Source organism: Choloepus didactylus, chromosome 3 (genome assembly GCF_015220235.1).
Source record: "Choloepus didactylus isolate mChoDid1 chromosome 3, mChoDid1.pri, whole genome shotgun sequence".
Classification (NCBI taxonomy): domain Eukaryota; kingdom Metazoa; phylum Chordata; class Mammalia; order Pilosa; family Megalonychidae; genus Choloepus; species Choloepus didactylus.
This window is the reverse complement of record NC_051309.1, coordinates 172992688-173007146: the sequence shown is the minus strand read 5'-3', so window position 1 is coordinate 173007146 and position 14459 is coordinate 172992688. Positions and strand designations below refer to the sequence as shown.

Here is a 14459-nt window from a genome sequence, read left to right as displayed (position 1 = left end):
TGCTGGGACATAAAACAAGCCTCAATAAATTTAAAAAGATTGAAATCATTCAAAGCACATTCTCTGACCACAATGGAATACAATTAGAAGTCAATAACCATCAGAGACTTAGAAAATTCACAAATACCTGGAGGTTAAACAACACACTCCTAAACAATCAGTGGGTTAAAGAAGAAATAGCAAGAGAAATTGCTAAATATATAGAGACGAATGAAAATGAGAACACAACATACCAAAACCTATGGGATGCAGCAAAAGCAGTGCTAAGGGGGAAATTTATAGCACTAAACGCATATATTAAAAAGGAAGAAAGAGCCAAAATCAAAGAACTAATGGATCAACTGAAGAAGCTAGAAAATGAACAGCAAACCAATCCTAAACCAAGTACAAGAAAAGAAATAACAAGGATTAAAGCAGAAATAAATGACATAGAGAACAAAAAAACAATAGAAAGGATAAATATCACCAAAAGTTGGTTCTTTGAGAAGATCAACAAGATTGACAAGCCCCTAGCTAGACTGACAAAATCAAAAAGAGAGAAGACCCATATAAACAAAATAATGAATGAAAAAGGTGACATAACTGGAGATCCTGAAGAAATTAAAAAAATTATAAGAGGATATTATGAACAACTGTATGGCAACAAACTGGATAATGTAGAAGAAATGGACAATTTCCTGGAAACATATGAACAACCTAGACTGACCAGAGAAGAAATAGAAGACCTCAACCAACCCATCACAAGCAAAGAGATCCAATCAGTCATCAAAAATCTTCCCACAAATAAATGCCCAGGGCCAGATGGCTTCACAGGGGAATTCTACCAAACTTTCCAGAAAGAACTGACACCAATCTTACTCAAACTCTTTCAAAACATTGAAAAAAATGGAACACTACCTAACTCATTTTATGAAGCTAACATCAATCTAATACCAAAACCAGGCAAAGATGCTACAAAAAAGGAAAACTACCGGCCAATCTCCCTAATGAATATAGATGCAAAAATCCTCAACAAAATACTTGCAAATCGAATCCAAAGACACATTAAAAAAATCATACACCATGACCAAGTGGGGTTCATTCCAGGCATGCAAGGATGGTTCAACATCAGAAAAACAATCAATGTATTACAACACATTAAAAACTCGAAAGGGAAAAATCAATTGATCATCTCAATAGATGCTGAAAAAGCATTTGACAAAATCCAACATCCCTTTTTGATAAAAACACTTCAAAAGGTAGGAATTGAAGGAAACTTCCTCAACATGATAAAGAGCATATATGAAAAACCCACAGCCAGCATAGTACTCAATGGTGAGAGACTGAAAGCCTTCCCTCTAAGATCAGGAACAAGACAAGGATGCCCGCTGTCACCACTGTTATTCAACATTGTGCTGGAAGTGCTAGCCAGGGCAATCCGGCAAGACAAAGAAATAAAAGGCATCCAAATTGGAAAAGAAGAAGTAAAACTGTCATTGTTTGCAGATGATATGATCTTATATCTAGAAAACCCTGAGAAATCAACGATACACCTACTAGAGCTAATAAACAAATTTAGCAAAGTAGCGGGATACAAGATTAATGCACATAAGTCAGTAATGTTTCTATATGCTAGAAATGAACAAACTGAAGAGACACTCAAGAAAAAGATACCATTTTCAATAGCAACTAAAAAAATCAAGTACCTAGGAATAAACTTAACCAAAGATGTAAAAGACCTATACAAAGAAAACTACATAACTCTACTAAAAGAAATAGAAGGGGACCTTAAAAGATGGAAAAATATTCCATGTTCATGGATAGGAAGGCTAAATGTCATTAAGATGTCAATTCTACCCAAACTCATCTACAGATTCAATGCAATCCCAATCAAAATTCCAACAACCTACTTTGCAGACTTGGAAAAGCTAGTTATCAAATTTATTTGGAAAGGGAAGATGCCTCGAATTGCTAAAGACACTCTAAAAAAGAAAAACGAAGTGGGAGGACTTACACTCCCTGACTTTGAAGCTTATTATAAAGCCACAGTTGCCAAGACAGCATGGTACTGGCACAAAGATAGACATATAGATCAATGGAATCGAATTGAGAATTCAGAGATAGACCCTCAGATCTATGGCCGACTGATCTTTGATAAGGCCCCCAAAGTCACCGAACTGAGCCATAATGGTCTTTTCAACAAATGGGGCTGGGAGAGTTGGATATCCATATCCAAAAGAATGAAAGAGGACCCCTACCTCACCCCCTACACAAAAATTAACTCAAAATGGACCAAAGATCTCAATATAAAAGAAAGTACCATAAAACTCCTAGAAGATAATGTAGGAAAACATCTTCAAGACCTTGTATTAGGAGGCCACTTCCTAGACTTTACACCCAAAGCACAAGCAACAAAAGAGAAAATAGATAAATGGGAACTCCTCAAGCTTAGAAGTTTCTGCACCTCAAAGGAATTTCTCAAAAAGGTAAAGAGGCAGCCAACTCAATGGGAAAAAATTTTTGGAAACCATGTATCTGACAAAAGACTGATATCTTGCATATACAAAGAAATCCTACAACTCAATGACAATAGTACAGACAGCCCAATTATAAAATGGGCAAAAGATATGAAAAGACAGTTCTCTGAAGAGGAAATACAAATGACCAAGAAACACATGAAAAAATGTTCAGCTTCACTAGCTATTAGAGAGATGCAAATTAAGACCACAATGAGATACCATCTAACACCGGTTAGAATGGCTGCCATTAAACAAACAGGAAACTACAAATGCTGGAGGGGATGTGGAGAAATTGGAACTCTTATTCATTGTTGGTGGGACTGTATAATGGTTCAGCCACTCTGGAAGTCAGTCTGGCAGTTCCTTAGAAAACTAGAGATAGAGCTACCATTCGATCCAGCGATTGCACTCCTCGGTATATACCCGGAAGATCGGAAAGCAGTGACACGAACAGATATCTGCACGCCAATGTTCATAGCAGCATTATTCACAATTGCCAAGAGATGGAAACAACCCAAATGTCCTTCAACAGATGAGTGGATAAATAAAATGTGGTATATACACACGATGGAATACTACGCGGCAGTAAGAAGGAACGATCTGGTGAAACATATGACAACATGGATGAACCTTGAAGACATAATGCTGAGCGAAATAAGCCAGGCACAAAAAGAGAAATATTATATGCTACCACTAATGTGAACTTTGAAAAATGTAAAACAAATGGTTTATAATGTAGAATGTAGGGGAACTAGCAGTAGAGAGCAATTAAGGAAGGGGGAACAATAATCCAGGAAGAACAGATAAGCTATTTAACGTTCTGGGGATGCCCAGAAATGACTAAGGTCTGTTAATTTCTGATGGTTGTAGTAGGAACAAGTTCACTGAAATGTTGCTATATTAGGTAACTTTCTTGGGGTAAAGTAGGAACATGTTGGAAGTTAAGCAGTTATCTTAGGTTAGTTGTCTTTTTCTTACTCCCTTGCTATGGTCTCTTTGAAATGCTCTTTTATTGTATGTTTGTTTTCTTTTTAACTTTTTTTTTCATACAGGTGATTTGAAAAAAGAAGGGAAAGTTAAAAAAAAAAAAAAAAAAAAAAAAGAAAAAAAGAAAAACAAGGGGAAAAAAAAAAAAAAAAAAAGATGTAGTGCCCCCTTGAGGAGCCTGTGGAGAATGCAGGGGTATTCGCCTACCCCACCTCCATGGTTGCTAACATGACCACAGACATAGGGGACTGGTGGTTTGATGGGTTGAGCCCTCTATCATAAGTTTTACCCTTGGGAAGACGGTTGCTGCAAAGGAGAGGCTAGGCCTCCCTGTATTTGTGCCTAAGAGTCTCCTCCTGAATGCCTCTTTGTTGCTCGGATGTGGCCCTCTCTCTCTGGCTAAGCCAACTTGAAAGGTGAAATCACTGCCCTCCCCCCTACGTGGGATCAGACACCCAGGGAAGTGAATCTCCCTGGCAACGTGGAATATGACTCCCAGGGAGGAATGTAGACCTGGCACCGTGGGACGGAGAACATCTTCTTGACCAAAAGGGGGATGTGAAAGGAAATGAAATAAGCTTCAGTGGCAGAGAGATTCCAAAAGGAGCCGAGAGGTCACTCTGGTGGGCACTCTTATGCACACTTTAGACAACCCTTTTTAGGTTCTAAAGAATTGGGGTAGCTGGTGGTGGATACCTGAAACTATCAAACTACAACCCAGAACCCATGAATCTCGAAGACAGTTGTATAAAAATGTAGCTTATGAGGGGTGACAATGGGATTGGGAAAGCCATAAGGACCAAACACCACTTTGTCTAGTTTATGGATGGATGTGTAGAAAAGTAGGGGAGGGAAACAGACAGACAAAGGTACCCAGTGTTCTTTTTTACTTCAATTGCTCTTTTTCACTCTAATTATTATTCTTGTTATTTTTGTGTGTGTGCTAATGAAGGTGTCAGGGATTGATTTAGGTGATGAATGTACAACTATGTAATGGTACTGTAAACAATCGAAAGTACAATTTGTTTTGTATGACTGCGTGGTATGTGAATATATCTCAATAAAATGATGATTTAAAAAAAAAAAAAAAGAAAAGAAAACTAGATATAGAGCTACCATTCGATCCAGCGATTGCACTCCTCGGTATATACCCGGAAGATCGGAAAGCAGTGACACGAACAGATATCTGCACGCCAATGTTCATAGCAGCATTATTCACAATTGCCAAGAGATGGAAACAACCCAAATGTCCTTCAACAGATGAGTGGATAAATAAAATGTGGTATATACACACGATGGAATACTACGCGGCAGTAAGAAGGAACGATCTGGTGAAACATATGACAACATGGATGAACCTTGAAGACATAATGCTGAGCGAAATAAGCCAGGCACAAAAAGAGAAATATTATATGCTACCACTAATGTGAACTTTGAAAAATGTAAAACAAATGGTTTATAATGTAGAATGTAGGGGAACTAGCAGTAGAGAGCAATTAAGGAAGGGGGAACAATAATCCAGGAAGAGCAGATAAGCTATTTAACGTTCTGGGGATGCCCAGAAATGACTATGGTCTGTTAATTTCTGATGGTTGTAGTAGGAACAAGTTCACTGAAATGTTGCTATATTATGTAACTTTCTTGGGGTAAAGTAGGAACATGTTGGAAGTTAAGCAGTTATCTTAGGTTAGTTGTCTTTTCCTTACTCCCTTGCTATGGTCTCTTTGAAATGCTCTTTTATTGTATGTTTGTTTTCTTTTTAACTTTTTTTTTCATACAGGTGATTTGAAAAAAGAAGGGAAAGTTAAAAAAAAAAAAAAAAAAAAAAAAAAAAAAAAAAGACAAACAAGGGGAAAAAAAAAAAAAAAAAAGATGTAGTGCCCCCTTGAGGAGCCTGTGGAGAATGCAGGGGTATTCGCCTACCCCACCTCCATGGTGGCTAACATGACCACAGACATAGGGGACTGGTGGTTTGATGGGTTGAGCCCTCTACCATAAGTTTTACCCTTGGGAAGACGGTTGCTGCAAAGGAGAGGCTAGGCCTCCCTGTATTTGTGCCTAAGAGTCTCCTCCTGAATGCCTCTTTGTTGCTCAGATGTGGCCCTCTCTCTCTGGCTAAGCCAACTTGAAAGGTGAAATCACTGCCCTCCCCCCTACGTGGGATCAGACACCCAGGGAAGTGAATCTCCCTGGCAACGTGGAATATGACTCCCAGGGAGGAATGTAGACCTGGCACCGTGGGACGGAGAACATCTTCTTGACCAAAAGGGGGATGTGAAAGGAAATGAAATAAGCTTCAGTGGCAGAGAGATTCCAAAAGGAGCCGAGAGGTCACTCTGGTGGGCACTCTTATGCACACTTTAGACAACCCTTTTTAGGTTCTAAAGAATTGGGGTAGCTGGTGGTGGATACCTGAAACTATCAAACTACAACCCAGAACCCATGAATCTCGAAGACAGTTGTATAAAAATGTAGCTTATGAGGGGTGACAATGGGATTGGGAAAGCCATAAGGACCAAACACCACTTTGTCTAGTTTATGGATGGATGTGTAGAAAAGTAGGGGAGGGAAACAGACAGACAAAGGTACCCAGTGTTCTTTTTTACTTCAATTGCTCTTTTTCACTCTAATTATTATTCTTGTTATTTTTGTGTGTGTGCTAATGAAGGTGTCAGGGATTGATTTAGGTGATGAATGTACAACTATGTAATGGTACTGTAAACAATCGAAAGTACAATTTGTTTTGTATGACTGCGTGGTATGTGAATATATCTCAATAAAATGATGATTTAAAAAAAAAAAAAAAAAAAAACATCTACAGAAAATAAATTTCTTAAAATATAGAAAATAGTTTCTGTATTATTGAAAACAGTAAATACCCTCCTGCTTATATTTTACTTGTGATTATTTCAAATATTAGAGCCCACATTTCTAATCCAATCTTCATGCACCAATTTCATTAATAGAAAAAGTACCTAGTAGAGAAAAACAGCATGGATGCTCCAGTATTTCCCATCACCATCCCTCCCTACACACATACATGCACACACAAGAAGGAACGGTGGTTGGTTAGTTCAGAATACAGGGAAAATAGCCTTGTAACTGAAATGCAAAGGCGTAGATATGAGTCAGGGGAAGATCTGAGGCTATTTCTACTTTCACATAATTTTAAAGGAAACTTTTTCCCCCTTTTTCGATCCTAATAGAAAAGTCTAAATTCAAGTATTTAAAACACTCAGCTTAGATAATATCATCCGTAGCTAAAACAGTGCCTCTACCTAGACTTTTTAAATATACCCTTGATGTTTCCTTGTTGTTCCCTTCTTTCCACCCCCTCATGCATACTAAAAGGAATAATTTAAGGATTCTTAAGTTCACAAAAAGGGAGGAAAAAAAACCAAAAATTTAAATTTTGCATAGATTTGACTTCCTTAAGCTACTACCACAAATTCTTTCTATTCTGCTTAATGTACATGGAATAGTCAATTTACTACATGTTTTTTCTTCTATTAAATACTCTAATTTAGCCAAATTCAGGATCATGAAACATTCAAAACTGGTAAAATACACTGTATCTTGTGAATATCTACAAAATCCAGGCATGAGTAAAGATGAATAAATAGTTTCAGGTTATTCTTTTATTTGAGTGAAAAAAGCCAATCCCAAAGGGTCAATTACTGTATTATTCCATTTAGATAACATTCTTGAAATGACAAAATTATAGAAATGGAGAAGACAATAGTAGTTGTTAGAGGTAGGGGGGATCCGTTTGCTGACGGAAATATCCTGTATCTTGACTGTATCAAATGTCAATAACCCAGTTTGTAAAAATGTGCTGTAGATTTGCAAAATGTTACCAGTTAAAGAAACTGGTAAAGGATACACAGGGTCTCTCTGCATTATTTCTAACAACTGCAAGAAAACCTACAATTATCTCATACTAAAAGGTTTAATTAAAAAAGGGGGGGGGCATGTAGATTAACTGTAGAGTGAATACTCAAAACATCATGTTGCCCCAACCTCTTAGATCCCCTGATTCTGGGAAAGTTTCTCTCAGGCCTCCTCTAGTGACCAGCTAATGGCTAATTCTTTTTCAGGGTCTCTTTTCCTTTATTTCCTTTTATGTCAGATTGGAAAAAATACCATGGGCTAGAAAACTGAAACGTGGCAAGAGCCAGATGTCATGGTGAGTGCTGGTTTATGAACTACATGGTTAATAGAAGCCAGTAGTTAATAGGCGCAAAACATAAATTTTAATTTCAATTCATTTAGCTTGTATTAAATATTTAAGAAATCCTAAACCTCCACAATCTATGATTTTCAACTTGGGGGAGAGGGCAAGTCATGATACATTATATCGAAACAGGGAAAAGGTTTTAGCTCCAATGACAAAACAAAGTTCCCTTTCAAGTCACTGATAACACCTCCTCCAAAACTCTTTCTCTGAATAATGAATCTAAAAGGCACAGAAATGGTAGAGCAAGGAGAATTTAAACGCAAGGACTTTCCCCTCAACAAAAACTACCCCTCCCCCATAACCACCAAATGTACATCTTTCACAGACTGAAAGAGAAAAGGAAACACCTGGATACATCAAGAAACATACTTCACAAAGTTTTGTTAAGTAGTAAGTAATTAATTGCAGGCAAGACCAGAGGGGTTTTTTTCCCCTCAAAAGATAAAAATCCTAACAGTCAAAATAATATGACATCCACAACTATATGATGGTACTATGAACAGCTGATTGTACACCACAGATAACTGCAAGGTATGTGAATATATCTCAATAAAACTGGATTTAAAATTAAATACATATATATGGCAATCAGCTGAGTTTTCTCCCCACAAAGACTGGCATTATTACCACTGGACTTATTTTTACTAACCACATATACTCTGACAAAGCTACAAAGAGCCAGTCATATATTACAAATTGTTTCTCCTAACTTACCAATATCAGTTAATCCATCTGAACAAAAAAGGTGTAAGACAGCAAGGAACTGTTCTCAAAGACTCACTACAATCACTGCATTGTGCCATCACAAGTGAATTGTGAGTTTTTATATAAATACATTTATTTTTGCCTGCTCAAATTCAGTTCAACTCATCCAAAGGATGGAATGTTTCATTACAGATTAAGAAATAATACATTCAGAGTAAGTATATAAATTAGATAATCCACATCAGATACCAGAATGTACACTTAGTAGAACATATCAAAGTTTAAGGAAAAAGAATATAAGTGAAAAAAAATTTTGAATATCAAAAAAATTATATTCAACTTGGATTTTTTTATTTCCTATCAGTTAGGAAAGGTCCATCATCATCATTTGCCATGATTACGCTGTACCGGCAGAATACCAGCATAGTTTGATACAATGAGTGGTTGATATTATTGTGCACATATTCACCCATGCTGTCCAGCAGATTCTCACCCTGCAATATTTCTAATCCATCTACCTACCATGTAACTCAGGCTCCCAACCATCTCAAACCTCGAAAATGGACACAGCCGTTAACAGAACTCTAGGTCTCCTCTCACTTCCTTCCAAACTACATGCTTCTACATCTAAGCAGAATCCTTCATTCTTGGCTCCAAACACAATGAACAAAGGTCTACTCATGTTTTCTTGGAACTGTATGTGCTATTCATGTGATAATGGCTCAGTATGGAATATTCTTCATATCACCTAGTCCACAGGTAAGTAAATTCCTACTCCCCTACTTCCCAGAGAAGCTGAATGACAGGTACCCCAAGAAGCTGGTGTAGACGTACTCAGTCTCTCCCAATCAGGTCAAGATGAGTGACGTGGTGGTGCAGCCCTACAACTCAGCTCATGCTCAAGACGCTGACCCAGAACACAGACTGCGAAGTGATGCTGGACAGTATGGCCCTGAATTGGATCGCCAGACCACCTGCATATCCAGAACCCATCCTCATCCCAGATCAACCAGCTGATGCACACCATCATGTCAGCTGGCACAACGACCCTGCACTACCCCAGCTACATGAACAACTCATCAGCCTCATAGCTGGCTCATCCCCATGCTGCAGCTCCACTTCCTTACGACCAGCTACATCCCCCTTACTACAGACCAGTCAGTGGCCAACGTGAGGAAGACCACATTCCTGGATATCAAGAGGTGGCTGCTGCAGCCTAAGAATGGGATTGTTTCCACAGACTGAGATCACCAGACCAACCACTGCTACACTGTCATCCTCAACATCATCCAGGAAGAGGTGGACCCTACACAGGTCCCCAAGAGCCTGCAGAGAATCTGGGAATGGAATTTGGTCAACTTCAACCCCTGGGGCCCAGGCAGCATCCATGTGGCCCTGTTGCAGAAGCCCCCCTATCTGTCCTTAGCCCACCACGTCAGTGGGCTCATGGATAGCCAACCACACCAGCTTCTCCTTGGGTTCTGAAAGCTACTGCCAGCAATATTACAAGCTACAGAATCAACAGGCCTTCCTTGAGTAGTTCCACAAGGAAAACGTCTTCAAGAACTTCGATGAGATGGACAGGTCCAGGGAAGTTGTGTAGGAGCTCACTGATGGTACCATGTGGTCACCCTACTATATCTCCTGGGGCACCCAGGAGGAACAACTTCCCTTCCCACCATTGCCTGGGGTCCGTAATCATTGCCCCACCATGTCTGGTCCCTCTGACCTATTTTCCTCTCACCAACAACCTTTCTAGGTTCATTACCAGCCCAGGAACTATCTTACTTCCTCCTCCCTTCAGTATCCTGACCCCGGATGTGCCTGTTTAGCTCTAATGAAAGTAATAAAGCCCTGGTTGTGAATTTATATATAAAGCCTACTTCCTCCTCAGCGTTGCCACTAATGAATCACCTTCTATTTATAGGATTCAGTAGATTGGTTAGTTACTTGAGAAGCTGATGGTCTCATTTCATCTTTGAATTCCCAGGACCAGGTAAATAACAGGTATTTAGTTAGAATGTGCTACAATAAGAACTATCACTAGGTTCTGCACTAAATAGTTGGTGTACTTTTTCACTTAATCCATAAAACCACCTGTACCGGTTTGTATATATTATGTCCCCCAGAAAAAGCCATGTTCTTTGATGCAATCTTGTGGGGGCAGACATATTAGTGTTGATTAGGTTGTTTCCATGGAGGTGTAGCCCCGCCCATTCCGCATGGGCTTTGATTAGTTTACTAGAGCACTATATAAACTCAGAAGGAGTGAGCTTGCTAAGAAAGGATAAATGCCCCAAAGGCAAGTAAGAGTAACATTTTTGAGGAATTGAAGCCTAGAGAGGAACATCCTGGGAGAAAGTCATTTTGAAACCAGAACTCTGGAGCAGACATCAGCCACGTGCCTTCCCAGCTAACAGAGGTTTTCCGGATGCCACTGGCCATCCTCCAGTGAAGGCTGATGCGTTACCTTGGACACTTTATGGCCTTAAGACTGTAAGTGTGTAACCAAATAAACCCCCTTTTATAAAAGTCAATCCGTTTCTGGTGTTTTGCATTCTGGCAGCATTAGCAAACCAGAACACCACCTCAGGAAGTTACCATCCCCATTCTACAGATGAGGAAACTGTTCAGTGAAGATTAACCAAAAAATGGGGTGAAAAGAGGGAAAATCCCATAAATCATAAAATAGTTTATGACAGTCATAAACCATTGACTATCACCAGTTTCCATATTTCTGTATCTTTTTACTTATTTTAGATCAAAGTTACTTCAGGTAATTAGAATTCCTTTTCACTACTTATAAAACTTACAAAGTAAGTAATAAACTTTCCAAAATAAGTTTTCAAATGAGTCAAGCAGAAGTTGAGTCTTTGTTTCTAAAAGATTATCATACCTTCATTTCAGATATTTATTTTATATCTGAGGCATTTCCCAAGATTACTTTGTGTGACTTTAATTTCAAGTATTACCAAAGACAGACCCTACTGTGATCAATTTAAATTTCCCTAAATCCTGAGTAAAGGTTTTTCAGGCCCACAGTAAAACAAAAAAAAAATTTTCTTATGAAGCAAAGAGTATTCTATTTCAAGAACTGAGCTTTGGAGTGATAGCTGATAGCACATTCTCCTTTCCGTATTTTATGGCAAGACAGTTAACAAAATGATAGGAAGTGATAACTGGTTTTTGTTTGTTTGTTTGTTTTCATGTTTATGTCCTTTCTTAAGGAAAAAAGAAAAGCAAAAACTGGCAATCAGGTAGTCCTTTTCCTTTTTTTTTTTTTTTAATTACTCTGTGAAACCAGGGTTAGAGAATGACTGCATTAAACCAGTATCTACACATACAGCACAGCAGCTGGAGAGATCATTTTGAACCTTAGCCAAGATATGCAAAGCTAATTACAGTACTGTGAATTACTAAATGTTTAAAAGGTTATTTGAAGGCAAGGAAGCTTCCATCAATATTGCAAAAGAAAATTAATAATTTTACCATAAACTGAAGTCCTCACTTATTCAGTCATATGCTAATACAGTTTGAAATTAATATTTCCGTTATAAATGAGCACTTTTTAACCCACAAACTCAAATATCATTATTATTAAAGCTATATGTTTGTGGCCAAATAATCTTACTTCTACATAAGATATGCTTTCCAAATATACAAGATAGTTTAGTTGTGTTTTATGAACATAAACTACTGAAGAAAAAAATATTTGGATTAGAGTCTAAAATGAGCTATAGTATTAGTTCTCAAATGAAAATATGAGTCTGCTCACAAACATGGTAAAAAAGAAACTCAAATGGAAAATATGACTGAAATAGATATAATTCTTCACCTAGACTTGCGAGTTAAATATCTGCCAGAGAAACTCTTTCATGCAGAGTCTACTAAAGTTCTCTGGCGGAAAGGTATTTTTTTTTCAGGCCTCTCGCTATGATAGAACACATATCCTATGACTGACTCGGCAAAAAATTAAGAATTGAGTCTCTGTTATGAACTCACAGCTGGCAAATTCCTGAGTCAGCAACTCAATTAAAAGGTCCAACAGCCAAAAGACATTTTCAAAAGTGAAAGGCAAAGTAAGATTATTAACTTGGAGGGAATGGAGTGAGGGTTGATTTACACATGCAATATTATAAGAAGTAATTTTTACAATTAGCTAAAAACACATTAAATTAGATTTTTAGAGTAGAGGGGAGCAATTCTGCAATAGGCATTTCACCTGAAAAACCAAAAACATTACACATTCTAACACTCTCTACAGAAGCAATTTCAAAAGGTCTGAACGCAACAAGTTAATAAAATGGTTCAAAAACCTCATTTTACTGTATAAAGCCTTGGAGGATAAAGCTGTTTGTAATTTATTTACATCTTTTATTTCACCAAATTGCTTTGCTGACCAAGTTTCCCATTTAAGCGATTAAAAACATAAACCCAAATAGCTTAATAAAGCAATTACTTAAGAGTCCTGTTTTTCAACAGAGGTACACTGAAAAATATCACTGTAACATTAAGTGTTCATTATTTTCAGGAGGTTTGTTATTTAGAATACAGTGCCCCACTGACTAGAACTTAGCCAGGTTTCCAAATACACAATATGGGACACATGTTGGATTAAAGACTTTTTTTCTAGCCTCAGAATAATGACAAGCCCTTGAAAAATCTGAATATGCATGATTCGGCTAAAAATTCTGGTGACAATCATTTTATTTCTCCTTATCATGCCCCCTCTTTAATGTCATGCCTACACAGAATGTGTTTAGGCTTCACATTTTTCAGGTGGACATAAAAAGCTGCCTAATTATCAAAGTCCCTGTTTTTATACTGGGGCTCTCCTTGATCCAGATTCTCTTCTAGCCATCTTCTTAGGTTACACTGGTGACATCACGATTACTTCTAGGCAACTGATTGACCTAAATACAAAACTCTGTCTTCTCAGAATTTGAGAGAGAAGTTGGACTATCAGGATTAAAGAAAAGAAACTGAATTAAACAAAAGTATTTATATATGTTCCTCTATTCTTTTCCTTTAAAGCACCTCTCTCTCACCTGTAATAGAACCAGACAAACTCCTTTAACAAATCTATCCTGAAAAACAGAAACACAAAACTTTGCTAATTAATGACCTTCTGTTCATGATGTCAAACTTAAATAAATTTGCTTTTCTTATATTACATACTAACTCTCAAGCACTCATAAGAAAAAGATTGTACAGAAAACTTCCAGCCCAGCATTAACAATACAATCATAAAAAGCACCTTCTTCCAAAATATTTTCTAATTTTATCTGAGTAAATTTCAACCTTTTAGAAGACCAACTATTATTGACAAGCTAGGTAAAAATGGAAAACATCACATTTCCAACTACTTTTCTTTTAAAACAATAAATAAACATGGGGGATTGCATTAATAATAACCAAGTGAATATCAAAGTTAAGGCTAAGACTTAAACTGTTCAAAATGTTTTGTAGGGATGTACTGCTTTCACACTGTCAATGAAGCCTACATGCTCTGATGAACGGTCCACACACTTCTGACTAATGCTAAGTTCTGTACTAGGTGAGTTTTTACTCTACACCACTGGCAAGGGAACAGGAAAGTTTAACAGTTCATTTATTTGGCACAGTTCTCATGCTGTCACAGTGGAGGTTTTGTCACTTCCAGATGTGTTTGGTGACCCACCCTCTACCGATAGTAGGTTTGGAGTCATTGCTATTCTCCTAACTAATCAACCAAAGACACCACTTCCTCCCCACTAAGTCCGCTAAAGACCTTTGGCATCATTTTCTGACTCATCTTCCTAGGCTGTAATATTCTCAGCATGTGTGACTTCACTTGCATTTCAAACAGTATTCTTGAAAGGAACTGAACTATCTCACTGAAATTTGCTTTTCCATCAAACTGTGACTGGGAACAAGCATTTACAAACACAGAAGACTGGTGCAACTGACAATTTTAAAACGGATACATGAGCAGTGATGAGAAGCCCAAGGACAAAATCAAAGCAGGACATTCCTTGTTGCGATAAAACAGT

The 14459-nt window shown here is 37.7% G+C and overlaps 1 protein-coding gene and 1 pseudogene across 13 annotated transcripts in view; one reads left to right on the top strand and one right to left on the bottom strand.

The window, feature by feature from the left end:
* The window catches only part of RAPGEF2 (Rap guanine nucleotide exchange factor 2), a 300342-nt gene that overhangs the window by 281910 nt on the left and 3973 nt on the right, over window positions 1-14459 (bottom strand). The window lies entirely within an intron of this gene.
* Window positions 9145-10186, top strand: LOC119529096 (annotated as a pseudogene).